Source organism: Podarcis pityusensis (genome assembly GCF_964106645.2).
Source record: "Podarcis pityusensis genome assembly, chromosome: 2".
NCBI classification, from domain to species: domain Eukaryota; kingdom Metazoa; phylum Chordata; class Lepidosauria; order Squamata; family Lacertidae; genus Podarcis; species Podarcis pityusensis.
The window spans coordinates 74165580-74191038 of NC_138029.1; the positions used below are offsets into that span (position 1 = coordinate 74165580).

Consider the following 25459-nt stretch of genomic DNA (forward strand, 5'->3'; position numbering starts at 1 on the left):
AATGGAAAAAAAGTTCAGTATTATAAACTGATGTTATTGATTAAAGGCTTATAAGCAATGTGCAACTCTTGTTCTTCACATCCCCTAAGTAGCTTAGTGTGGCGTGTTTTAATTAGGACATTTAAAGTACAGACAACTCTCTGTTTGCACGAGGGTTGCGTTCTGGGCATTCATGCATGTCGGTGAAGTGCACATAAGCCTGTCCCATCCCATTCTTCCCCTGTTCTGGATCCAAAACGACCTGCATGTTGGTGGTCGTGTGTCAATTTGAAGCGTGCAAAATGGTCGCCGCCTGTATTCAAAACTTATGGCATCTCCAGGGGGATGGTTGATATATGGGAACCAGAAACCTGGAGAATTCCTTAGAAAAATACCACTTTTTGTATTAACCTATACATATCCAGGCTTACCATATGTGCACAGTTATGCTATGGATATGATTGTTTAGCTTACCCTATCTATATTAATTGGCCATACTGTTTACTTCTGGTGACAATTTCATGATTGACCTCCCAGGAAGACCATGGGTGGGTTGAAATGCGTCTGGTCTTCAGCATCCATTTTCTAATTGTTGGTCACATGGGCTTGATGTTTAGGCAGTACCTTGCATTGCTCTGTTCACAATGAAGACATTTTAGAAACATCATTTATATGCTGTATGTATGGTTATATATGTGACAAGATTAAAGCTTAATTCTATTTTTTATATATTTTAGTAGCAATCCTTTTTTTTTTGCTCATTCTCAACTTTATGCCTTAGAATTACATGTTGTCAACATGTATTCATTTGAGAAAAGTATACATTCTTTAAAAGGTGTATTTATTTATGAAACACTTCCTAGGAAGCATCTTTGCAAAAATCTCAAAACTTATGTAACAGAATTGCATATATAAAAGCAATTTGAACAGTTACATATATAGCAACAGTTTTAAAAAACACACACACATGGAAACAATTTCAAGTTCCAATACAGATAACTGACTGGTATCTATAACCGTTCACCGCAGTTGTTGTACAGAATGCTGAAAGTGTGTGGGGCGGGGGGGGGGAGAATAGAAATAGAGGGATGCATTCAATGAGGGGGATATTTTTAGTGCTGAGAAATAAAATTGTTTGGGGCAAATGCAAAATAATGGAAATTATGCTCTGAGGGTATTGCTACAGATTCATACCAAAAGGGGAATGAACATTTTGAAATCAATATCGAAGTGGTTATTATGGCCAAGAAAAGGATTACCGTGTTTTTTGCTCTATAAGACTCACTTTTTCCCTCCTAAAAAGTAAGGGGAAATGTGTGCATGTCTTATGGAGTGAATGCAGGCTGCGCAGCTATCCCAGAAGCCAGAACAGCAAGAGGGTTTGCTGCGCAGTGATCCCTCTTGCTGTTCTGGCTTCTGGGATTCAGAATTCCCCCCCCCCCTTGTTTTCCTCCTCCAGAAACTAGGTGTGTCGTGTGGTCTGGTGCGTCTTATAGAGTGAAAAATACTTAGTTCTCTGTGTGTGTACACATATAATGTGAGTAGGACCAGTTGAAATCTGGCTAGGCTCTGGTTCTCATTCCAGAATTAAGGTATGGCCACAGCGGGTACATAAGCCTGAAGCTCGCTCCTGTGCAATGCTGTGTCCAGTCTTTGTGAATTGCCAGCCCTGTATGTCAGACTGTTCCTTTGTCGTGGGGGGAACAGTTGTTGAGGAGTATACCTGGAAGTTAGAGCACCTTGGCCACCTCTGTTTCCACATTATGAGAAGCTGAAGCACATTTGGTGGAACAACCATATTTAGTAATGATTTAAGGATGAACTCTTCAGTGGATCAGTAGATTAATCAACCAATGCTTGGGTTGATTCATCAGTTCAGACAAATGTAAATCTGGGGATGGGGAGCCGATTGAAAAGAAGCATACTTTGTTTAAACTATTTTGGCTCTAACATCAAACTGTGATAGGAAACTGAAAAAGAAAATGCTGTATGTTAACATAGACTTTATTCCACCATCTTCATGTGCTTTTGGTGATACAGAAATTTGTTTAATTTATTAAATGCATGATTAATAAAGTAGAAAAAGTCTTGAATCAGCAATCCTACAGGAGTAGGATAACTGGACTTTTTAAAACAAAAAGTGATGTTCTAGAAAGTATAATTCTTTGAAAGTGAATACAACTCAAGACATGGTGCTGCTGATGTAAACTGACATAATAGTTACAGCAAATGTGTACTACAGCATTCCAGTATTTTTAAAAAAACATAGGTTATTACAGTTCACATTGTATTTCACCCCGTGTTTATAACTGCATGTAAGCACCACACATCATTGCTTGGAAGAAGCAGCTTCAAGTCATCTGAACCATCCTTTTGTACTTGTCTTGATTTGCTTGTTTTCCCAAAATCTGTCTATTTTTCTTCAACCTTTTGGAGAGTTCAAATTTCTTTCATCTCAAATACTAGATAGAGGGAGAAAACAAAAGCCCTAATTTTAGACCTTGAACCTTCCTTTATTGAAGTGGAAGCAAGATAACAGCTTAACTCCATGCGCGTCTATTTTGCAGGAAGCCCTATTTGGAGTGGAACATATTCTGAAATAAGGGCCAAACATACACTAAATGCATAACCTAGCACAACTTGACCTCATGTAGTGGCATCACTGTGTACCCTTTTTCCACCTGCACTACACATTTTAATTGATGGGGGGGGGGAATGCAAGCATGAGGTTACTTGTGCTTGGCATGATGGTGGAGGAGAAACTAGACATATGGCCACCATTTTCAGAGGTTGCCACAACTTCCAGTTCAATGTCTATCCTTAAGTATGCATACCATAAGCCTGCTGGATTGGGCCAATGGCCCCATCTAGTCCAGCATTCCTATTGTCACAGCAGCCAACTAAATGTCTGTGGGAAATAGTCAAGCAAGACCTGAGCACACAGGCATTCTTCCTTCCTGCAGTTTTCAGCAGTTAATATTCAGAGTTAGGAATTCTGGGCAGGATTTTCTGAAAACATCAGTGTCATCAAACTTATCTCCATGGATTATTTTCAGTTTGTGTCTAATTGATCTCGATGAGAAGCAAGCTTTTTTTCTTTGCTGGTTTTCTCATGTTATTTGGATCACTATACATATACTACTATGAGCTTCAAGTTTCCTAAAGAAACGCTGACATAAACAGATAATCATAAAGATAAAAAATACTTATCTATTAATGCTTATAAAATTGTGCCACAGAAATCTAGTTCATCATATCTCTTAAGTTTATTATAAACTTAAACTTTAAACCTGTTTGGAAAATAAAGACTATAAGTAGCAATATTACAGCATGAGATAAAATAAGTCTTGCAAATATTAATTATGGCAGGCAAAACTAGCAGCATTTTTAAATTTTATTTGATTTTTTTAAAACTTTAATTCTACCTAGAACCTCCACCATTTGGGATGAGGAACCTGTAGCCCTCCAGGAGTTATTGGACTACAACTCCCACCATCCCTCCTAACTCCATTTGGTTGGCCACACCAGGAAGAAGATGCTGGACTAGTAGATGGTGACTGGGCTGTTCATATGCTCTTACATCTTTAACATACATAGACTCGGGCTGTGATACACGTTTAACAGGGAGGAAGTCCCATTCAATTCAATGAGACATACTTCTGAATAAACACATACAGGATTGTGATGAAGCCATTGGTGAAACCACATTTTGCACTTGTTATAAAATTTAGAACAAGGTTGTTGTTTTTTGTTTTTTAATGATGTATTCAGTGGTAGGAATCACTGAATAGTTAGACAAGTCAGAGTAAAAAACTTAATTAGCTTGATACGCTACTGCTGCCTTAGTTGAGTTTGTATGCAATTTTTCATTGGAGCTAATCAGCCCAAGGATGCTTATACTTACATTTTACCATCTATTATGGGAACTATTCTGTATAAAGAACAGTAAGACAACAAAGATATGGGGTGGCCTTTTGAACAGAAAGCATGACCAGAGTTTTGTTGGTTTTTTTAAACAAAACCAAGAGACATAAAGGAAAGTGTGTGTTTGTTTGTAAAATAATTGCTATAAATCCATACAAATCCACGAAATGAGCAGAGTGAAAAATAATTCTGTAGTTCTACCACTTCAGAGGAATATTTAACCGAAAGCTGGGGTTTAAAGTATGCATTTTATTCTGTGACAGACTTCTTTCAAGATGTTTTTGAGGAGTTGATTATGTTTTTTTCTTATTTTGGAATTAAAATAGCTTTGGCTTTTCAACTCCTGAGTTACTAGAGATGTTTCCTGGCAGGGGGTAAACTGGAGTTCAAAATCTAATTAAAAAAACAAAAGAACTATAATAGCATGTGTACCTCCCCCACTCCAAAAAATCAAAGCTTGTTTCAGAGACACCCTGAATCCAGGTGTGTTTGGCAGTGATGAGATGGTGGAAAGGTAATAATGATGGCACTGTTAACACTGGCACTGTGTGTTCTTAATATTTATGGAAGTCTGTAGGTGGGCATAGTCACTACAGGGAGAATAAATTTAATTTAAAAGACAATAAAAGGCAGAGGCTGGAGAGAAGGTATATGAACCTTGTACCCTCCACAGAGCTGGAAGAGAAACTGCCTCCATCTAAGGTTATAGTTGGTCCCTTTTAGATTCAGCTGTTGATATTTACTTGAATAAAAAAACTATTTTCACACAGATAACAGTAGAATGCTGGAACACAGGCTGCGTAGCCATATCTTGCTTCTGCTATTCAGAATTAGTCTCTATTATGCAGTGTGCTGGCAAGTACTGATTTCACACTATCATACTCTTTGGTAAGCTTTTGTTTTACTCGTAGTCAGTAGCATGAGCATAATCCAGCAGTGACTTCGGTAGGATGTGGGTTGCTAAGTAGTAAGTAATAGTTGATGTCCTCAACAATTTGAGGGCACCATATGGGCTACCGCTTCTCTACACAGTTACAGAACATAATGTCATGGACTTTGTTTCTCCATCGCTATTGTCACTTGAAATGGCAGCTGAACCCTTCTAGAGAACTGCAGCTGCATGGCTTGGTCAAGCTTCCTTTGTATAAGCACAAGTTAACATGGAAACGTGTTTACCAGTTCTGTAGCACATCATATTCTGAACAACGGTGAAAGGTGGCATGGTATGTCACTCTGTAGCTGTGGAAGTTTGCAGATTCAAAAACATATTGTTAAAGTGGTTGCTGTGACCTGAGAATACAGATAGCGTGTTATGAAACATTCCCATGTTAACTCGTATTTACCCAAAAGGAGCTTCTCCAAGCCATGCAGCTGTAATTCTCTTTCAGGATTCGACCAGTGGGAAACTTCACAATTTATTGATTACTATGGACACTTGTGACTGGGGGAGATATCTACTGAAAGGGTTTGTTGAAAGGGGAAGGTCATCATCAGTAGGCACCCGAAAGATAACAGAGATGGCCTCTGTCTAATATTCAAGGGGAGAGAATTTCAAAGGGTACAGACCTCCTGATAAGATGGTAACTGCAGGAGGCCCTCACCTGCAGAGCACAGTGATTGACTGGGTATATGAGGGGTGATGTTTCAGGTATTCTAGTCCCAAGCTGTATAGGGCTTTATCCACCAAAACCAGCACCTTGAACCTAGCCAGGTAGATAATTAACAGCCAGTTGTAATCCAACAACTGGCAACCTAGCAGTTTGAAAGCACGTCAAAGTGCAAGTAGATAAATAGGTACCACTCCGGCGGGAAGGTAAACGGCGTTTCCGTGCGCTGCTCTGGTTTGCCAGAAGTGACTTACGCCGGCTCCCTCGGCCAATAAAGCGAGATGAGCGCCACAACCCCAGAGTCGGCCATGACTGGACCTCATGGTCAGGGGTCCCTTTACCTTTACCTTTGTAATCCAACAACATCTGGATGGCCGTCTGTTGGCTACCCTTGCATTGTTGCATCAGTTTTGTGATGTGCTAAATTTCACATGAGTTTTGAGCTCATGAGCCTGAGACCTGCAGCTACTTCTCATTTTTATTTAATTAACACCATTTGAATCAAATTAGCACAATTCAATTCTCAGTGGGATGTCGGGGGATGATCAGCGTCCGGGTTGCTTTTTCTCCTTAAAGGCTATATGATTCTCTGGCTTCTGTGGCATTTCATTTTTAGCATGGAAAGTGCTACTATTTTTCTGAAATATAAGTCTTCCATCAGTTGAGCATTCCAGCCTCCTGGCGTAACTGAAAGCTCTTTTACTGATGGCCCCTAATGCTGGAAAAACTGATGAGTCAGCCTTTCAGTGGCAGGAAATGCTTAGAAATGATGAAAGCAAATATGTTATGTTCTCTTTGCTTTCCAAGACTTGGAAGAATACATTTGCTGAATCACATCAGGAGTTGGCTAGCCCATTATCTTTTTCCTCATAAGCTCATGTCCATGTTTTGGGACTTTAGCTGAAATGGAGAACAGCATAAGGGTGCTAACAGCGCATTTCCATTTAATGCTGCTAGCTTTGGAAGCCTAAAGTTTAGGGATATCGTCTGCAAAAGTACTGTTTAGAGGGCAGAGTTGTATGTCTGAGAGCCTCAAACTCATAACTGTATGTATATTTTACATAATAACAACTACAGTGAAAAGTGTGTATTCTTATTAGGAATAGTAGGAATATAAGAAATGTAGCTTTTCTCTTTAGCCATTAAGGTTAGAATTGTTCAGGGTTTTTTTTGTTGTTTTTTTTTAAATGAAGGCTGAAGATATCTGAATTCTAATAAAAATCCACTGATCTCAAACATTGACTTTAGTGACGGCTTTCAATCAAATGTTTCTCAGTCAATATTTAAGCAAGCATCTGCTTCTCCTGTGCACGCATATCCCTCACAGAACTAGATTTTCTCCAATATCTTACCTGTTAAGGAAATGCTTGGTTATAGTATGCTTTCTCTTATGCAGAACAAGGACTGTTCCACCTGTACAAAAGCTTTGATGCTCTCCTCCCACATGCTGTCCATGTCCTTCAGTACCCCTGTAATCCAATAGACACGAGGAAGGAAGCAGATTGCCTTGCCACTAATGCTTGGAAAATTGGATCAATTGTGACTCCTGGAAGAAGCGGAAATGGCTTTTGTCTTTTCCCTCCTCCACATAAATGGAAAAACCTTGAATGGAATGGGGGAGGAAAACAGACATCTTAGCAAGGTCACAAAGATGGTAGGTTTAAAATTCTTAACAGGGTGCTCAGAGAAAATAGATAATGAGGATTCCTGAATCCTTTCTGCTGACTTTGCTGTTTTATGGGCAATGCTTAGCAAATGAGAAGTTGAGACATTTAACACATTTATAACCTCCCTTGAAATACCTTGGTACTACAGGCCATCACAATCTCTAAAATAATCCATGAGAGTGTTCCTTAAATATTTTCCAGAGGAATAGCTGTGTTAGAGATTCCTAGCGCCCTCCTGTGACCTTCCAAGGCCCAGATAGGTACTCCCAGAGCCCTCGCACCTCTTTCCCAGAGGCTGGCAAGGAAGGTGCCATGCTTCCTGGGCTTTGGGGAGGCCATGCGAGGGCTCTGGGATGCTGTCAGAACCCTTCCACTACCTTCTTAAAGCCTGGTAAGTGAGGAAAGCCTGCTGCGTACATGGGTGGAGTGGGGGAATAAATAAAAGGGGAGCAGAGAATGGTGGGCTTCCCTGGCTCTCCATTTATTTATGCCCCCCACCCCCACTCATGTAAGGTTGTGGTCTTGTAAGTAAAGCTGTGGGCTTACTGCATTTAGAATGGTGGATAGGTGGATAGACAGTTGATGAGTCTAAACTCAAAAGCAGAGGTAACCAATGTGTTGCTTTTCAGATGTTGCTGACCATATCCAGTTGTCAGGGATTCTGTGAGGGGCAGCTGATTTGTGGCCCTCCAGAGGTTAGCCATCCCTGTGGCAATTCAGCAACATCTAGAGGACCACATTGACTGCCCTTGAAGTAGAGTGATACAAGCCAGTTTCCTAATCCCTGTTTCCTGTAGAACATACAGTGGCACCTTGGTTTACAAACTTAATCTGTTCTAGAAGTCCGTTCTTAAACCAAAACTGTTCTTAAACTGAGGCACACTTTCCCTAATGAGGCCTCCCGCCGCCGGTGCCCTTCCACCATTCGGATTCCATTCTTAGACCAAGGTAAAGTTCTTAAACCAAGACACTATTTCCAGTTTTGCAGAGTTTGTAAACCAAATCGTTCTTAAACCTGACTGTTCTTAAACCGAGGTACCACTGTACTTTTATTCCTATAGTCCACGAAAGCTTGTGCCATAATAAATTAGTAATTCTTTGAGATGTCTTTAGTTTTAAGATTCTACAAGGCTCTTAAGGTGCTTTTGCAGCAAAGAGTAACATGGTCGTCACCCCACCTGGAATATACTGTGATATACTGGAATATAGGACCAATATTTATACATACAGACATAAATTTCTATACAGCTAAATCAAGAAAATAAATCTCCTCAAAACGCTATGCATAAAAAGCTCTATAAAATCAAAAGTGAAAATATAAAAAGGCAAAGATCAGAAGAACATAAAACTGGGTTGCGTGGCAAGATAAGCTTGTGGAAATGAAAACGTTTTCGGCTGGTGTATAAAACAAAGCACGCAGGATGCTTGCCTAATATACAAAGGCCATAAATTCCATGATATATGTGCTGTTGTGCTAAACATCCGATTCTTTGTGGCCACTGGACAGATGTCATAGGAGGAAGTTAGCAATGCATCTCCATCAGATCTCCAAGAATGGATAGGAATGTATAGAGAAAGGCAGTCCTTTAAGTTGGCTGGTCCCAAGCTGTTTAGGGCTTTACAAAACAACAGCCCAGATTGTTCTCCCTTGGAGTCTATGCAGGATAAGATAAAAGGGAGACATAACTCCTGTTCTTCAGCTGTAGAGTAGTAATCATCTTTTCAAGATTGAAGATCTGACATGGTGCCATGATTTCTTGCACTGCAATACAGAATTGATTACTGGGAAGAAATCCCCCTTGGTTTGCGTATTTCCAGATTAAAGCTTGTGTACAGTGATATTTAAGATTAAATCAGCAAGTAGGAGATATGACAGATCTTGAACAGCTTATTATGAGAACTATGAAACACATGATGACAGAAATATATCATCTGCTTAATAGGTATGATACAGAGCCAGAACAAATGAAAGGTTACATGATAAAACGAGTTCAAAGTATTAGAGAAGACATACAATTAGATATCTGGGGAAAGTTTTTGCAAGAGCCACACAAGTTCTCCTTACATATGAGAATAAAGGGAAATGTTCCAAGATATATCACTCTGGACCAGATACAGAAGATTAATTAAAATTATTCAATCACACGCTGGAAATGCCGAAAAGGGAGAGGTGATCCCCCCATATGTGATGGGAATAGGATGTGTCAAAAGTAACTGGAAGAAAATTTAAAATAAAATTAAAAGAATCTTGGGTTACATAATTCTCCATTCAGTATTTTTTAATTGAATTATGTGAAAAGCTGTTCTGCTGTTTTCTTTTCTGTGTACAATTTTGAAGTGTAGTGGGCCCCAAAGGCAAGAAGCCTTTAAGGAGAACGTTGTTCTTGATCATTGCTGTGCACCAATCCCCTTTCAGATGTGGGTCTGGACTCCTTTAGGGCATCTTCCTGGAACTGGGGATCAAAGGCTTCCACCTCCTCTATTAATCTTTCAGGTTAATCATAAGGCAACCCTCTATTTTGGCTTGCAGTACCTTTTGCTTCTGTATTGTACCTCTTAGGAGGCCACATGTCTTGGATGGTTCATTTTTCTCTCCCGTCTGTCTATCTACTCCAAATTTTGGCAGAAGGGAGAGCTCTACCTGCTCAGCCCCCCTGTTCTGTTGCTGTTACACTTAAGGAGGCTCAGGTATTTATGCCTTGTTCTAGGGAGACATAAGAATAGCATGCTGTATCATCAGGCCAATGGCATCCAGCACCCTGTTCTCACAGTGGCCATCCAGACGCCTGTGGGAAACCAGGGAGCAGAACAGCGCATAAGAGCATTTCCCCCTCCTGTGGTTTCCATTAACTGGTATTTGGAAGCACTGCTGCTTCCAGCTTTGGAGATAGAGCATAGCCATCATGGCTAGTAGCCATTGATAGGTTTCTTCTCCCTATCCTCTTTTCCTTGTGTAATCACACAATCTACTTCTGGTACTCTGTACTACTTGCTTTGAAACAACTTTCTCAATGGCAGCTACTTCCGTTTTAACTTCTACTCTTCATTCTAAGAGAATGTGTTTTCATGGACTAGTTTCAATTTTCCATATTTTCCTGCTTGCCACATTCTGGAGAAAAGAGGAAAAGCTTCTGAAATATTTTACTTGGGATTTCTAATCTCAGTAAATCTGAGCAGCTTTGAAGCATCACTATGCCACTTTCCTGTTTGGGATGCCAGCACTCTTTGTAAATGTTCACATTCCAAGTGGTCCATGCAGTGATTGTAGAAGAGAGTGTGCGTGTGTGTTTATATATCCCTGAACAGCTGAAGAGATCAATGCAGTGTGTTGCGGATCTATATTTTCTCTACTCTCTTTAGGATGCTGTTTAACTGGTCATAATCTAACCCAAGTTGTGCACTACTAAGTCACATTAATGTCGATGGGACCTAGAAACCCTTAGTTTTATAGTCTAATTAATGAAGGAAAACCACAAAGTCCAAAGAAAGCCACCTTGTCCTAAATGATTCCTGCTATTTGCTCTCAGGTGCTATCAGTTACAGTAAACGCTAAATGTCATTTGCAGTTAGTAGAACTCAGATCATTTCTCAGCTTCTTTCTGTTAGCTAAAAATGTGAGGGAAGCCAGCCAAGGACATGTCAGAGGTGATAGAATAGTTCATTTTGAAATCTCGACAGTATTTGGTCCACCAAGAGCTATGGAATATGAATAAGAAGTTATTGTAGTATATTGTAGTTTGGCCCAGTCTTGGTATTTTTAGCAGCTGAGAGAGGCACCAATTTTAGTAGTAATACCAGCAATTTTATGTTTTGAACTGTCTACTCCAAATGGCATGTGGACATGGGGAAGAAAGACTGTCAGATAATACCACCTAGGAAACAGATGACAGACTACCTATAGCAGGTGCAGTATTAGAGGGCATATGGACATCTTCAAGGGTGTGCTCCAACCTGCGTGGAAATTGCAGCTGATTTCAGTTTGGTCTTTAATAGAGTTGGTGCTAATTTTGCATATTATCTACATGTGTGCATTTCCTCAGCCTTTAAGGTGAACTTTTGGTGTGTTAACCTTTCTCTTTCCCCAGTAATGGTGAATTTAAAAAACTCTCCTGTTTCAGCTTGATTTTGATGGTGGCTCATTACTGACAAAAAAAATTAATAATGTGTGATCCATTTGCGATATGTTCTCTTGATACTGATAGTTCTGTCCTAACATGTTAAAATACTGATGGAAAGAGAGGAGCAGGCTGAACTAGGCTGATGAAATAAAGTGTGTGATGTGCCTAGAATAGAATACTCCAAAATAATACATAGTAATAATGCATAATATCCACCATCATTGCCTTTCATATGCGTAGGCAGATCCTATCATGTCCTTATGCTCTCCCTTGCCTAGTTCATGGCTTTTGTTTTCATCTTGCTTGTTTATTGCTTGATTGTGCATTTCCGGTGTTGTGTGAGCGTCTCATAAAGCATCTCTTGTGAAAGCATTTCTTTCATTTTAATAAGTCTGTTCAGAAGCATGATAAACAAATCCTGCCCACACACTTAGACCAGAAACCTAGTGAAGCTCTGATACAGGAGAGGGTAGATCATATGCACAAGAATTGGAAAAAGCAGACCAGCCCCACCCCCACCCCTATTCTGAAGTTACACAAGATGCAGAAGCAGGAATATATTGCCAATAGTTTTCTCATTAATATCTGTCTCACCCCCAAATACTTGAGAAGGAAACAGATTTTGCAGCTAGCCCCAAAGGCATGCAGAATATTATTTACAAAAATGTATCATAACTCCTCTGTTACGAAAGCTGAAGAATTTCGACTCATTCTGTTTCCCTGGAAAACAAAATTGTGAATCTAAGATGGGGTCCAAGAACATTTACATGTTGCCTAGAGTTTAGAGGGAAATAAATGGGTTTTGAAAATGGTGCTTTATATACATCTAATATGTTTTGTACAGCTTTCTTAACTACTGTGTCAGCACAGTGCCCGTGTATTTTTCTAACCTACTGAATTCTTCTCATTGATGGCTTTTCCTTACTCCTGTGTTTTCCCTTTGCAGTTTGTTGGAAACTCCCCTGCTGAACTTGTATTTCTACTTTAGTATTGTCTCACCCATCTCCAGCCTCTGAAATGGCTCTCTGTCGTTAGCACATAAGAGCCCTGCTAGATTAGACTGAAAAACTTACCGTATTTTTTGCTCTTTAAGACTCACCTTTTCCCTCCTAAAAAGTAAGGGGAAATGTGTGTGCATCTTATGGAGCGAATGCAGGCTGCGCAGCTATCACAGAAGCCAGAACAGCAAGAGGGATTGCTGCTTTCACTGCGCAGTGATCCCTCTTGCTGATCTGGCTTCTGAGATTCAGAATTTTTTTTTCTTGTTTTCCTCCTCCAAAAACTAGGTGCGTCTTGTGGTCTGGTGCGTCTTATAGAGCGAAAAATACGGTAATTGGTTTGCCATGTTGCTTCTCCTAGTATGATCTGGGAGGAAGCCAGCAAACAGCACTTAAGAGCAATAGTCATCCCCTGCTGCTTTCCCCCCAGCAACTGGTATTCAGAAACATCCCCCAACTAGGTGCCCTCCAGATGTTTTAGACTACAACTCCCATCATCCCTGAGCATTGACCATACTAGATGGAACTAAGGGAAATTGTAGTCCAAAACATTTGGAGGGCACTAGGTTGCAGAAGGCTGAGGTGGCACATAGCCATCTTGACTAGTAGCTATTGTTTGTCTTTTTCTCCATGAATTTGTCCAGCCCCCTTTTGAAGCTGTCTTGAGTTGTTGACCATTGCTGCATTTTATGGATATGAATTCCATAACTTTAACCACACAGTGTGTGAAGAAGTACTTGATTTTGTCTGTTCTGAAGCTCCCACCATTCAGATTCACTGGGTAACCCCAGGTTATAATATTATGAGAGAGGGAGAAAAACGCACATGTTCTTCACACCATGTGTCATTTTATGACACTGGATCATGTCCCTGCTTACTTGCATCTTTCATAAATTAAAAAAGGTAAAGGACCCCTGACAGTTAAGTCCAGTCGCGAACGACTCTGGGGTTGCGGCGCTCATCTTACTTTACTGGCTGAGGGAGCCAACATTTGTCCGCAGACAATTTTTCCGGGTCATGTGGCCAGCATGACTAAGCCGCTTCTGGCAAAACCAGAGCAGTGCATGGAAATGCCATTTACTGTCCCACCGGAGCAGTACCTATTTATCTACTTGCACTTTGACGTGCTTTCAGACTGCTAGGTTGGCAGGAGCTGGGACCGAGCAATGGGAGCTCACCCCATCGCTGGTATTCGAACCGCCAACCCTTCCGATCGGCAAGCCCTAGGCTCAGTGGTTTATACCATAGTGCCACCCGCATCCCCTTCCTAAATTAAGAAGCTCCCAAACACTGTTGTTCCAGCTTCCTGCACCTTTTCCAGTTCCATGATTTCCTTTATAAGATGTAGTGACTCAGTGATGAACAGTATTCCAAGTGTGATAGCACCATAGAGCTTTGTATAAAAGCATGACGATATCGGCAGTTTTATTTTCAGATCCTGTCCTAATGTTTTCCAGCGTGGAATTCTCTATTTTCACAGCTTCTGCTCATTGGGTTGATGTGTCCATTTCCATGCTGCTCCTTCAGCTTGGAAGTAGATTAGTCTCCCTGCCCCCGCCCCCGGCCAAATAACTTCCTATTTTCCTTTCAAGGACCCCATCTCACTTTCATGGGAGGGGGATGCTTTGTGGTGGCTCCTGTGCCACAAAGCTCATGTCAGAAACTCTGGGCCACAACAGAGGGACCTTCTCCATTGAGCGGAGTCCTGTTACTTGATCAGGAATCACAAATCTTGGTTCAACTCAATGGTCAGCCCTTCTCCTTCCTACAAAGCCCTCTGTGTGTGCCACAGGAACTGAGACCGAAGAATGAGTTTTCCATTCTTTAATGCTGAATTTAGTTCACTGCTGCACAGTGGGAAGCAGCCCCAGAATCAAACCTCAGCTGCAGGGGAACAGTTAACCAGACAGAGCTTTTCAAAACAACCTCCAGGCTGCACCTGCTTATTCCCTCATCTTTCAAGACCTCCTGGTGTCTCAGGAACATGAGAGGGCATCCCTCACCACCTTATTTGCTTTCCACATGCCAAAGCCTTTTGCAACCATCATCAGATATCACTGGAGCCTGCAGCTTTGCTTGTTGTTGCAAGCATGATGCTTTCTGCCCTGGTGCTCAGTAACAACTGTGCTGAACCTTCCCTCCCTCCCACTAGAGGGCTCCATAGCAGGTCTCCCCCACCCACCCTCACACATACCAGTCAGCCAGATGGTTGGTTTCATCTCCATACTCTCATCATACTGGGCTTCCTCCTGCCGAAGCTCAGTACAGTACAACGCACATATCCCTTCCCCTGACATTTTTTCTCAAGCCCTTTGGCACATGCAGAGCGCAATCTCTTATGCTGAGCTCTGCAGCCTACAGAAATCCAACACTTAGTGCAGTGTAAGAGACTTCTCCTGAGTTGGGGGAAATTGTCTGTGAGCTCCTTACCAGAGGGTCAGGGCATCTGTCTCTGGCAAGAATATTTATAGAGGCCTGATTTTCAATCTTCCATGTCACAGTGACAATTAAGGTTCTCATACTGGCAACTGAAGGCAGGAACTGCTTGGTCAGTTTTATATGTCCCTGCCACTCGGAGTATGTAAGTTGCTTTACCTTGATGCTTGCCTTTATGTAAGTAGGGTGCTGGTCCGGTTGCAATTTATTATTGTATTCTCATTTATCAAAGTTTGAATCAATCATTTTGGTAACAGTTTCAGCTGTTAAAATGGGGTTGCATCCAATATTGAATCTACTCAAAGTAAACTCATTGAAATTAATGGGCACAACTAAGTGGCTTACTAGCATTATATGTGAAAAGGATCTATGGGTCTTAGCAGACCACAAGCTTAACATGAGTCTACAGAGTGATGCAGCAGCAAAAAAAAGCTAATGCTATTCTAGGCTGCCTCAACAGAAGTGCCCAGATCAAGGGAAGTAATAATATTGCTCTATTCTGTCTGGGTCAGACTACACCTGGAATACTGTGTCTAATTCTGGACACCACAATTTAAGAAGGATGTTGACAAGCTGGAATGTGTGTAGAGGAGGGCACCCAAGATGATCAAGGGTCTGGAAAGGTTGAGGTAGTTGGGTATGTTTAGCCTGGAAAAGGGGAGACTGAGAAAATATATGATAGCCATCTTCAAATATCTCAAGGGCTGTCACATGGAAGAGCAAACAAGCTGGTTTTCTGCTGCTCTGGAGGGTAGGACTTGAACAAATGGCTTCAAGTTACAAGAAAGGAGATTCTGACTAACCATCAGGGATACCGATGTTAAGAGCTGTACAATAGTGGAATGGGCTCCCTTGGGAGGTTGTTGACTCTGCTTCCTTTGAGGTTTTTAAGCAGAGGTAGGATGGCCATCTGACATAGATGCTTTAGCTAAGATTCCTGTATTGTGGGGGGGGGGGGTTGGACTAGATCATGGGTAGGCAAACTAAGGCCCGGGGGCCAGATCCGGCCCAATAGCCTTCTAAATCCGGCCCGCGGATGGTCTTGGAATCAGCGTGTTTTTACATGAGTAGAATGTGTGCTTTATTTAAAATGCATCTCTGGATTATTTGTGGGGCATAGGAATTAATTCATCCCCCCCCCAAAAAAAATATATAGTCCGGCCCCCCCACAAGTTCTGAGGGACAATGGACCGGCCCCCTGCTGAAAAAGTTTGCTGACCCCTGGACTAGATGACCCTTGGGGTCTCTTCCAACTCTACAATTCTATGATTATAAGTTAGGCCAGTTAATTTCAATGGGTCTACTCTGGGAGCCCAGTTGCTGGCTCGAGATAGCAAAATTGCTTTTTGTATTTTAAGGAGATTAACCCTATTAGAGGTCGAAGGAAGTGTCCACACAATATAGTAAGTGGAAAGGCTTTCCCATTTATGCACAGAGGTGATAAACAGCTTTAGGATGTTATGAGAGCATACATCTTAATGTTGCTGTTGCCTGTCAGGAAACACCTTGAATTTAGTTTTAATCTCCCTCTTCCTGTGAACTAAAGACAGTGTTTATTAAAGGTGTTGTTGTCACCATCATCCTGGGAGGCAGAGCCCTCTTTCCCAAAAGTACAGGGCACGCGGTTTAGGGGCAAGGGTAGTTGGAATGCTTCATTACTAACCTTGCTAAATCCCTTCTTAGCCCTTTTGATTTCTTTGCAGATTAAGATGATTGCTTTACTACAAAGGATGTCTCCACAACAGGAACAGAGCATGAGCTCCTTTACCATTAGCACACAGAAAAAATTATGAGGTCCAAATATCCCCTCATTAAAAATCATATGGGAACCTGGGAGCAAAAGCATTTTAACTTTCATCCAGGCCTACTTTATTCATAATTGTTGACTTTTAAGCATCCTGGTTTGGGTGGGAACTTGAATAATGTGAACTCTCTTCTTTTTCTTTATTACCTCGTAGTTGACTTCCTGCCTGAAGATGTGATCCTTTAATCCTGAAAGCTTGCATGTCTGTCCTGATCTGCTTTATGTCGTGTGATTAGTTAATGAATTTCACTACTAGAATTATTCCTCCCTCCCTTATGCATCAGCATTGCTAATGATTATTTTTTAAGGTTGTGGCCCTAAGCACAGGAAGTCCATCTGAACTCAGTGAGATTCGCTTGCAGGTAAATGTGTTTAGATCTGGACTATTACTTGCAGTTTCTTTTGAAATGTTATAATTGCTCATCTATGTAGGAGTGTATTAACCATCATCAGAAGTTTTTTTAGAAGGGGGAAATGTGCACAAAGTATCTGACATCTGTAGATATCTTCCCAATCCATGTTGATGTGTTTCCCTAAATCTCTATCCTGCCCCAGAATGTTCCCACATCTGCAGGGAGAAGGTACAAGGCAAATGAGATCTTTCACATACAGTAACTGTGCATGTTGTTCTGCTCTCCCATTTGAGAAGAGTCCTGAGAACAGAATGATTGAAATATCATATATCTGATACCTGAGCTTCTCAGCAGATGATCCTATTTTCAAGGTCAAAAGATTTATAATGTTCAAAGCAAGCAGAAATACTAAACAGGATCCCCTATTGGGAATTGCAGCGCTTTGAGAATAAATCGACAGGCTCTTCTTCTTTCCTTAAATTTTTGTGCAGCTGAAGTCACCAAATCTCAGTTCACAATCAAGCCCTCCTAGAGTAAGCAAAATATAATGCAGCTTAGTTATTGATGGGAACATGTCAAAAAGCATGTTGGTGGTGCTAAAGTTCCTCCACTGGTTCAGCTTATCCCAAGTATTCTTTGTTCTTCAGTGGCACACAGTTTGTTTTTGTCAGCAAGTGTGTATTGGTTGTTCCATCAAAGGAATTGCAGTTTTGCAGAGGTAGCTTGGAGTTTAAAGTGCACAACAGAAAAATCAGCATGTGTATCAAAATAGGTGGTATTTAAAGCTTTGTTTGTGGGAACAGTGGGAAGATGAAAGGTCAAGACCCAAACTTCATTAATCTTGTAGACCCACACTAGCTACTTGTGACAGTGCAGAACAGATAGCAGGATGAAGGAGTGTCTCTTGATCTCCTTATTAGATCAAATGCGTGTGTACAAAGACAGCAGCAGCACACTCCTGGCTGGTTTGGAGTCAATGCTAGCTACTCCTTGTAGGTAGTACATTGTGGTTTCTAGGCAACCCCTGGTTTCATTCTTGGATGTTTTGGAGTGGGGTGAGTTGTTACATGGATGCTTAGCATGCTACTTTGACACTTTGCCATTGAAGGAAATGCCCTCAAAATTTCCTTTCTGGAAAAGGGAGGTAAGCACGAGGGAGGAGTGGGATTTTGATATATGTGTGAGGTAGAGGTAATGTTAATTGAGTTGTTAATGTGCATTAACCAGCCACTGTGCACATTCACCAGGCCACATGAAGAATGTGCATGTAATCTATCGATGAAGAGGGGATTTCACATATTTCCTGGCTAATATACATAATATTCAACAGGCGTTGGGGAATAGTCATATATCAATTGGATTTTGAACATTCTCCAATCACTGCGCATAACCTCCAGCAGGACTTAGGGAATGTATATATCTCAACTGCGTATTGTAAACTCTCTGGCCAGTGTGCATAACCCCCAGTAAGCTTTGGAGAATGTGCATATATTAACTGCTTTTTGTTTGTCAGTATGCATAGTCTGCAAGAAGCATGTTCTTGTTTTCTATCTCCGGTTCAAAAATGTGAAATCTGCACCCTCTGGGCTGCTTCTGGCTACCACTTTATCTAATGTAGTTTCCAACATATCCATGGGCTGAGCATCTGAGCAGCATGAAGAAGTGGTGGGGCTCCACATAAAAATCAACTTTTTCTCACTTTGCGGGCAAATTACATGCACATTCTGTATGAGCCTGATGAATGTGCACGATGGCCGGTTGTTATGCACATTAACTGCTCAGTTTACATCACCCCTAACTTATGTTATTACATCAATTAGTTTCTAAACCAGCCTTTATCTAATGATCCCAAGACAGCTTACAAACTGAAATCTCTATATTAAAACAAGATTCACACTGCAGATTTTTAATAGTATTAAAAAATATCATACAAAACAAAATTCAGCTTAGTTCAGACTACATGCTAAACCAGACCTTGGCTTAGTTCACAGCAGTGCTGCAGTGTAGGAAGAGCAAAGCAGCCACAATCCTCTCTTGGGAAGCCGCACATTCATGCTAAGCCATGGTTTAACTTAGCATTACGTGCAAACTGGGCAGGCAAACAATCCACAATATTGCTAACCTTAATGCATCAGTCATCACCAAATGCCTTGGTAAAGAGGTAAATTTTTGGTTTGCATTGAAAAGTTAATGTTGACACCAACCACATATCTGAGGAGTGGGAGTTCTGTAGATTGAGTACCACCACAGAGAAGCCCCTGTCTTGTGTTACTATTGCTCACTGGGCAGGAAAGTAAGCAGAGCCTTCACAGTCAATATTGGTGTTTAGGTTGGCTGATATAGAGGTGGGCTCTTTTAAATATTTGGATCCCAGTTCATTTACAATCTGAACTGCATTTGCTAGCCACAATATTTGGATCCCAGTTCATTAACAAACTGAATTGCATTTGGTAGACATAAGGAACCAGTGAAGCTGCTGTAAAATAATGTATCAATATAGGTAGGGGTGGGTGGGTGTGTTTCTGTGTCTCCCCTGCTGGAAGGCAGGCAGATACTGCTGGGCAGCTCAAACTGCATTACTGAAATCCATCATTAATCTGCTCTAGTTCAGATTTGGTATACCTGGAGAATTTAGATTAAGGCATACTGTCCTACTTCAGCCCGAAGACGCAGCGCTTGCAGAGGCTTGTGACAAAGAGTGCAGAGAATACAAGCCACTTACATGCTGCTGCTGTTCTTAAGTAATGTGCAGCCAAACAAGACCGCCCGAAGCTCTCTCGTTGGAGGTGGCCATTAAATCCAATAACTTCTGTTGTTGTCGCTAGATACTGCAGAAACAGCCAAATCCTGTGATGACAGAAACAGCAATTTCCTCCCAGCTGCACTTTGACAGGGTAGATATCTTAGGAAATATTTTGTACATTGGTACAGATATCATAGCATTGTTATAAAGGGTGTGTTTGTGTGTGTTTCAAATGTGACTTTCTCGTCATAAGAGGGCAATCCTAGGGCAACTTCTCACAAAATATACCCCCCCAGAAATAATCTGCTGCATTTTAGAGGTGCAAGAGGCTTTGGAAAGGTAATAGACCACCTGTTCAGACTCCGCACCCCCCAAATTCTCATGGGGACGGGGGAATCTGGTAGGGGGCAGGAGAGGGGGCAGCAGCATTAATGGGCACCATCCCACTCTGCTCTCTGTGCTTTCAGACAAATGCCTGAACAGGCCTGTTGCCACCTTCCCTGCAATCCTGGACATTCCTTCAGAAAGGGGAAGAGGATTGCTGTTCTCTGTTGTGCCCCTGTTGCAAGCAGGTTTCTCCCTACAACAGTGTTAATCCCTCAGTGCTGAACCTTCTTCCCCCCCATAGGGATGAATGGCATCCATTCAAGTATAGGACATAGTTAAGCAGTATTCTCAGGGACACCATTATGGGGGAGGTGAAGCCCGTTTCCTCTCTCTGGTGACTCCGGCCACTGAGAAGCAGTTCTATTCCTGCATAACTCTTGTTTCTTGATCACATGGGAATGTGACAGTGAGGGGAAAGGGGAAAGGGGATAGCTAGACAAAAAGTTAGATGCTCAGAGGAAGCTTTTGAACAATGCTGAATCTGCAGGTTCTATTTATCTGCATACTCATTGGTCAGGAAACCCTATTTCTAATGCTCCAAGCATTGACAGCTACCATGAATGTTTCAGTCCATGGAAATTAGCCACAAATATGAAAAAATATATATAGGTAGGTCCTAGAGAGCCAGTGTGGTGTAGCGGTTAAGAGCGGTAGACTCGTAATCTGGTGAACCGGGTTTGCATTTCCACTCCTCCACATGCAGCTGCTGGGTGACCTTGGGCCAGACTTCTATGAAGTCTCTTAGTCCCGCTCACCTCACAGAGTGTTTGTTGTGGGGGAGGAAGGGAAAGGAGATTGTTAGCAACTTTGAGACTCCTTAGGGTAGTGATAAAATGGGATATCAAATCCAAACTCTTCTTCTTCTAACTATCAAAGGAGATTAATTTTATTTCAAGAGCTTGTTTACATGATCCAGCAATACCAAGATAGGTAGCTCACAGTGGTTACCTTCTTAATGTGACTGATCTGTGGTTTTGCTTGCACTGATTAGTTCTGAAAGTATTGGTTGTTTTCCTTGTCTCTTCACACTGGGTCCCATTCAGTGTCTTAGGCTGAAGCAGTGGCATCTATCTGCAGGATTATGATGCCAATACAGTTTGTATCAGTCATTCTGAGGTTTTCCTTCATACATCTTAATTCTATTAGATGCCTGGTAATTGTACATCCTTCTTCCTTGTATAAACCTAAATGGGTTGCAACACAGATTATATAAGCAAACCTTAAATGGAGGCCCGTATCATGCAAAAAAAAATGTTGTTGTTAGGCTCTGTACATGGTGCGTAGTTTTGGATTTATTTATTTTTACCCATGGCAAACTGATGAGTCTCACGTACTGTTCCGAGGTGCATTTTCTGCTTTTCAATTTTACAAAAAAATATGCAGCATATTATCGGTAATGAATTCAGTATAACAAGGTGATTTAAATTAAATCAAGCATTTCCTGGTGAATCTCAAGAGTTTTCTGTGTGCTTGGCTTCTTTCCTTTAGGCAGCTGCCACTGCCACTTCGCAACAGGCAATGCTTGTCACTTGAAAAAATAATAATAATCTGGGCTTGTGGCCAGAAGATGAGAGAGGCAATAGTTGAAAGGAGTCAATGTTTCAAAATGACAAAGCCCTGTATTTTGGTAATGCTCTCTGTGGAGCAGCTTCCCTCTGAAGAAAGGTTGCCACGTTTGAGACCTTTTAGTTTAGAGAAAAGGTGGGTAAGAGGTGACATGATAGAGGTTTCTAAAATGATGCATGGAGAAAGTGGATAGCGAAAGATTGCAATCATACCTTGGGTTGAATGTGCTTCGGGATGAGCGCGTTCGAGTTGTGCTCCGCGGCAACCCGGAAGTAACGGAGTGCGTTACTTCCGGGTTTCGTCGCTTGTGCATGCGCAGACGCTCAAAATGACGTCACGCGCCGAAGCACCGAAACATGACCCGTGCACGCGCAGACACGGGTTACGTTTGCTTCTAGATGCAAACGGGGCTCCGGAATGGATCCCGTTCGCATCTAGAGGTACCACTGTATATCCCTTTCTCATAACACTAGAACTTGTGGACATCCAATAAAGATGAGTATTAGAAGATTCAGGATGGAAAAGAAAGTACAGTGGTACCTTGGGTTACATAAGCTTCAGGTTACATACGCTTCAGGTTGCAGACTCCGCTAACCCAGAAATAGTGCTTCAGGTTAAGAACTTTGCTTCAGGATGAGAACAGAAATTGTGCTCCGGCGGCGCAGCGGCAGCAGGAGGCCCCATTAGCTAAAGTGGCGCTTCAGGTTAAGAACAGTTTCAGGTTAAGTCGGACCTCCGGAACAAATTAAGTACCTGAGGTACCACTGTACCTCTGAGTGCCAGTTGCTGGGAACCACAGGAGGCGAGATGGCTCTTGTGCTCAAATCCTGCTTGCTGGTTTCCCACAGGCAACTGTTCAGCCACTGTGAGAACAGGATGGTGGACTAGAAGGGCCACTGGTCTGATCCAGCAGGTTCTTAAAGGAGAAAACAATTGTTTCATAGCGATGTAAACAACAAGCTGGATACCATTTTCACAAATGTAAGAGACATTGAGAATCTTGTGCCAGTAATCATTGTTATCATCAAAGTGTCATTGTTCTTATTGTATAGAGGAGAAAGAATTGTTAGGAGGAACCCGTGGAGGAAGTAGGTCAATAACACTTTTCCTCATAGGAATTAGATTTCCTAAGCTTGTACCCAAAGTTATCCTAGAGCTTTCTGAGGAGCAGAAGGAAAGATCTCAGTTGAGCAAAAGCCATTTATTTGACAAGTTTACATCCGAATGACCCCCCCTTCCATTGGATCCTTTAACTATTTAATCAAACAGAAATAAATCTTAATGAATAGAACAACTTAAAATATTTTAAAATTGACATAAAACTTAAAAATCCATTTCATATATTATTACAAGGTAATAACTGCTGAGAAGCCATATTTTCAGCCCGTTTTCAGTGGGAATGGGGGAAAGCTAGGCACAGCAAAGTTGTTGACATCAGGTTGGTAGAGTATGCTGGGTAGGTGTCTTGTTTTGATCTGAAGAAGGAGCCTGTAGTGAGCAACCTGCTCTGAGAAGGTCTGGAACTCTCTACCCTCTACCAGGCTATCCCGGCTTTGGGAGAATCAGAGAACAACCAGCTCTCTCCCCTGAATACAGGCACTTCTCTTGCATTCTGTGGTGTGCTGCCTGGTGCCTCCCTTTGCTGTTGGACTAGCAACAGACTATAGGAGGCACTTGGTTCCTTAGGCTGCAGAGAATGTGCCTGTGAGGACCATGGCTCCAATTCTACAGACCCGGATGCTCTTGTGTTTGGTTTGGTGAGCTCCTGCTTGCCAGCTTCAAGTTCAGTACCTCACTCCCCCAATTACATGGCTCCTAAGTCCATGTCAGTGTAGCTTCCAGCTCTGTGTCCTTTTCCCTGCTGAACTCAGGGCAATGACAGTGGGATGGTCAGGTCAGACAAGATGGGTGACAAGATTGTGAGAAGGCAACTGGAGAAATTGAGTGTCGCGGTTTGGCAGGAATCTACACAAAGGGCTGAATTGCAGAAGTGGAGGTCTGAGTAGGTCACAGAACAATTCTGGGAAAAGCAGGTTCATCAAGGTAACAAAGAGAAGACCTTCTTACTTAGTACCACAGAGAACACTGGCAACCTGCTGCTCTCTGCTTTTGGTTGGAGGAGTGCAGCTGAGGAACATCTCTCAGTTGTCATCAGTCTTGGTGCTAGTTCTTCTAGGCTTGCAACACAATAACTAAGCATGCAGAGCTCCTGGTTTGTGTGGCTATTACCTTCTCTCTGTCCACTTTACCGTGATGCAAAGGCAGCAAACAGATGATGTTGTCACCTCCCTTTGTGAGGGACCAAGGCCCCCTGGCACTGCATGCGTCTGACCAAGGAATTATGCAGGTTCCTGTTTTCTTTTCAGGCATTCATTTGTTTTATTTAACCGTATTTTTACCCTGCACCCCCAGCATACAAGTGCTCCCTGGTGGGGCTAAGAAAAAGAATAAAAAACCAATACAAAATAAAAACAATACAATTACGAGAAGGGAACTGCAGGTAAAAACATGAAAAATGGAAACCTCCAAGGGAAAGCAAATAAAACAGGTGCAGTTAAAGGTTTAAAGGTTTAAAAGCCTGAGGAGAGTATGGGAACCAAGCAAACCTCCCCAGGAAGATCACAGACAAGAAGACTTGTAGAGAGCAGGGCATGCGCTGTGCCTATCACACCCTCTATTGCGGTGTGTGCATTTCTTGTGTGGGTGCTATGTACATGTGTGGTTTGTATGCTCTATGTCAGGAGTGGGAAATTTTGTAAGTCTAATAACTGCATTCCTTTTTAAATTTTGTATTCTTTTTGTTGTTGTCATGTTTGTACTTGTTGCTAACAAATCAATAAAATTAAATACAAAATTAAAAAAAAAAAAGAGTGCCATGGGTGCCTATCAAAAAATGGCTGCCATGGGAAGAATCACATAAAAGATTAGGGAGTACAGTCATTGCTGCTCCCCCCTCCCCCTCACCACCTCATGGCTACCATGGGAAGTCAGGTGCATCCAGCTGGTTCTGATTGTGAAGATTATGCACACAAACACCCACCTACCCATGATAGGATGCTGTCGCCGTCTAATAACAAGGAGCGTTACCCAGTACTAGGAAAAACATGTTAGATGGCCACACCACATACTGCATTACTCTCAAATAACAAAAACAGTATGTTTTACAGTAAGTTAAGCAAATACATTACTTCAGTAGATGAATGTGCCTTATTTATGTCAAGAATCAATAAGAGGTATTCATAGCAAAATAAGCTCAAGCCAAGAACTGAATAGGTGACTTGTGTATGTCTTCTTCCTTCCTTTCTTTACCTGGGCATTACCTCTGTGTAGGAAAAGAAGCTGTTATGATCCTCCCTAGGATTCTGCTTTAGCAGTTGTGTCTAAACTTTAGGGGTATAAGAATTCCAGGAGTGGTATTCAACTCAGTTTTATTCAGAGTCCCTTAATTTCAATAGGCCTACTCTTGAGTAAACCTCCCAAGTGGAGAATAAACATGAACAGGAGTATTGGATGTAGGAGTCTGTGCCATGAGAACTTTAACTTTCATTTTTTTAAAAAATGCAACATCTCTGCAACTACAGAGGGTGTGAGATAATGCATCGTGAAATTTCAGAACACAGAGGGATGGCAGAGTAAGACATCTAGTATTTCAAAGGGGTCGAATTTCATGTGCTTCATATCTTTGCTCCACCCCATGACTAGTTATAAACATTTCCAGATGTTGGTTTAATGTGCATACATGTTGCAGAACCCTGCTTTTCTCGCCACAGAGTTTGGATTTCTCTGGTCAGATTGTGAGGCATGAGAAGCCAAACAGTCACATTAGGAAAAAAAGCCGGTGCTGCTTGGAGTATTTTCCAGTGTGATCTTTGGGGAT

General features: G+C 41.7%; 1 protein-coding gene and 1 long non-coding RNA gene across 2 annotated transcripts in view; one reads left to right on the plus strand and one right to left on the minus strand.

Moving 5' to 3' along the window:
- The window catches only part of MAPKAPK3 (MAPK activated protein kinase 3), a 70201-nt gene that overhangs the window by 23323 nt on the left and 21419 nt on the right, over nt 1–25459 (plus strand). The gene's annotated exons all lie outside the window — the stretch shown is intronic.
- LOC308472048 lies at nt 1487–19721 on the minus strand. The gene is made up of 3 exons (XR_013983270.1): nt 19609–19721; nt 6863–7112; nt 1487–2441 (listed from the first exon to the last, which is right to left on the minus strand). It is a non-coding gene; the product is annotated as an uncharacterized lncRNA (long non-coding RNA).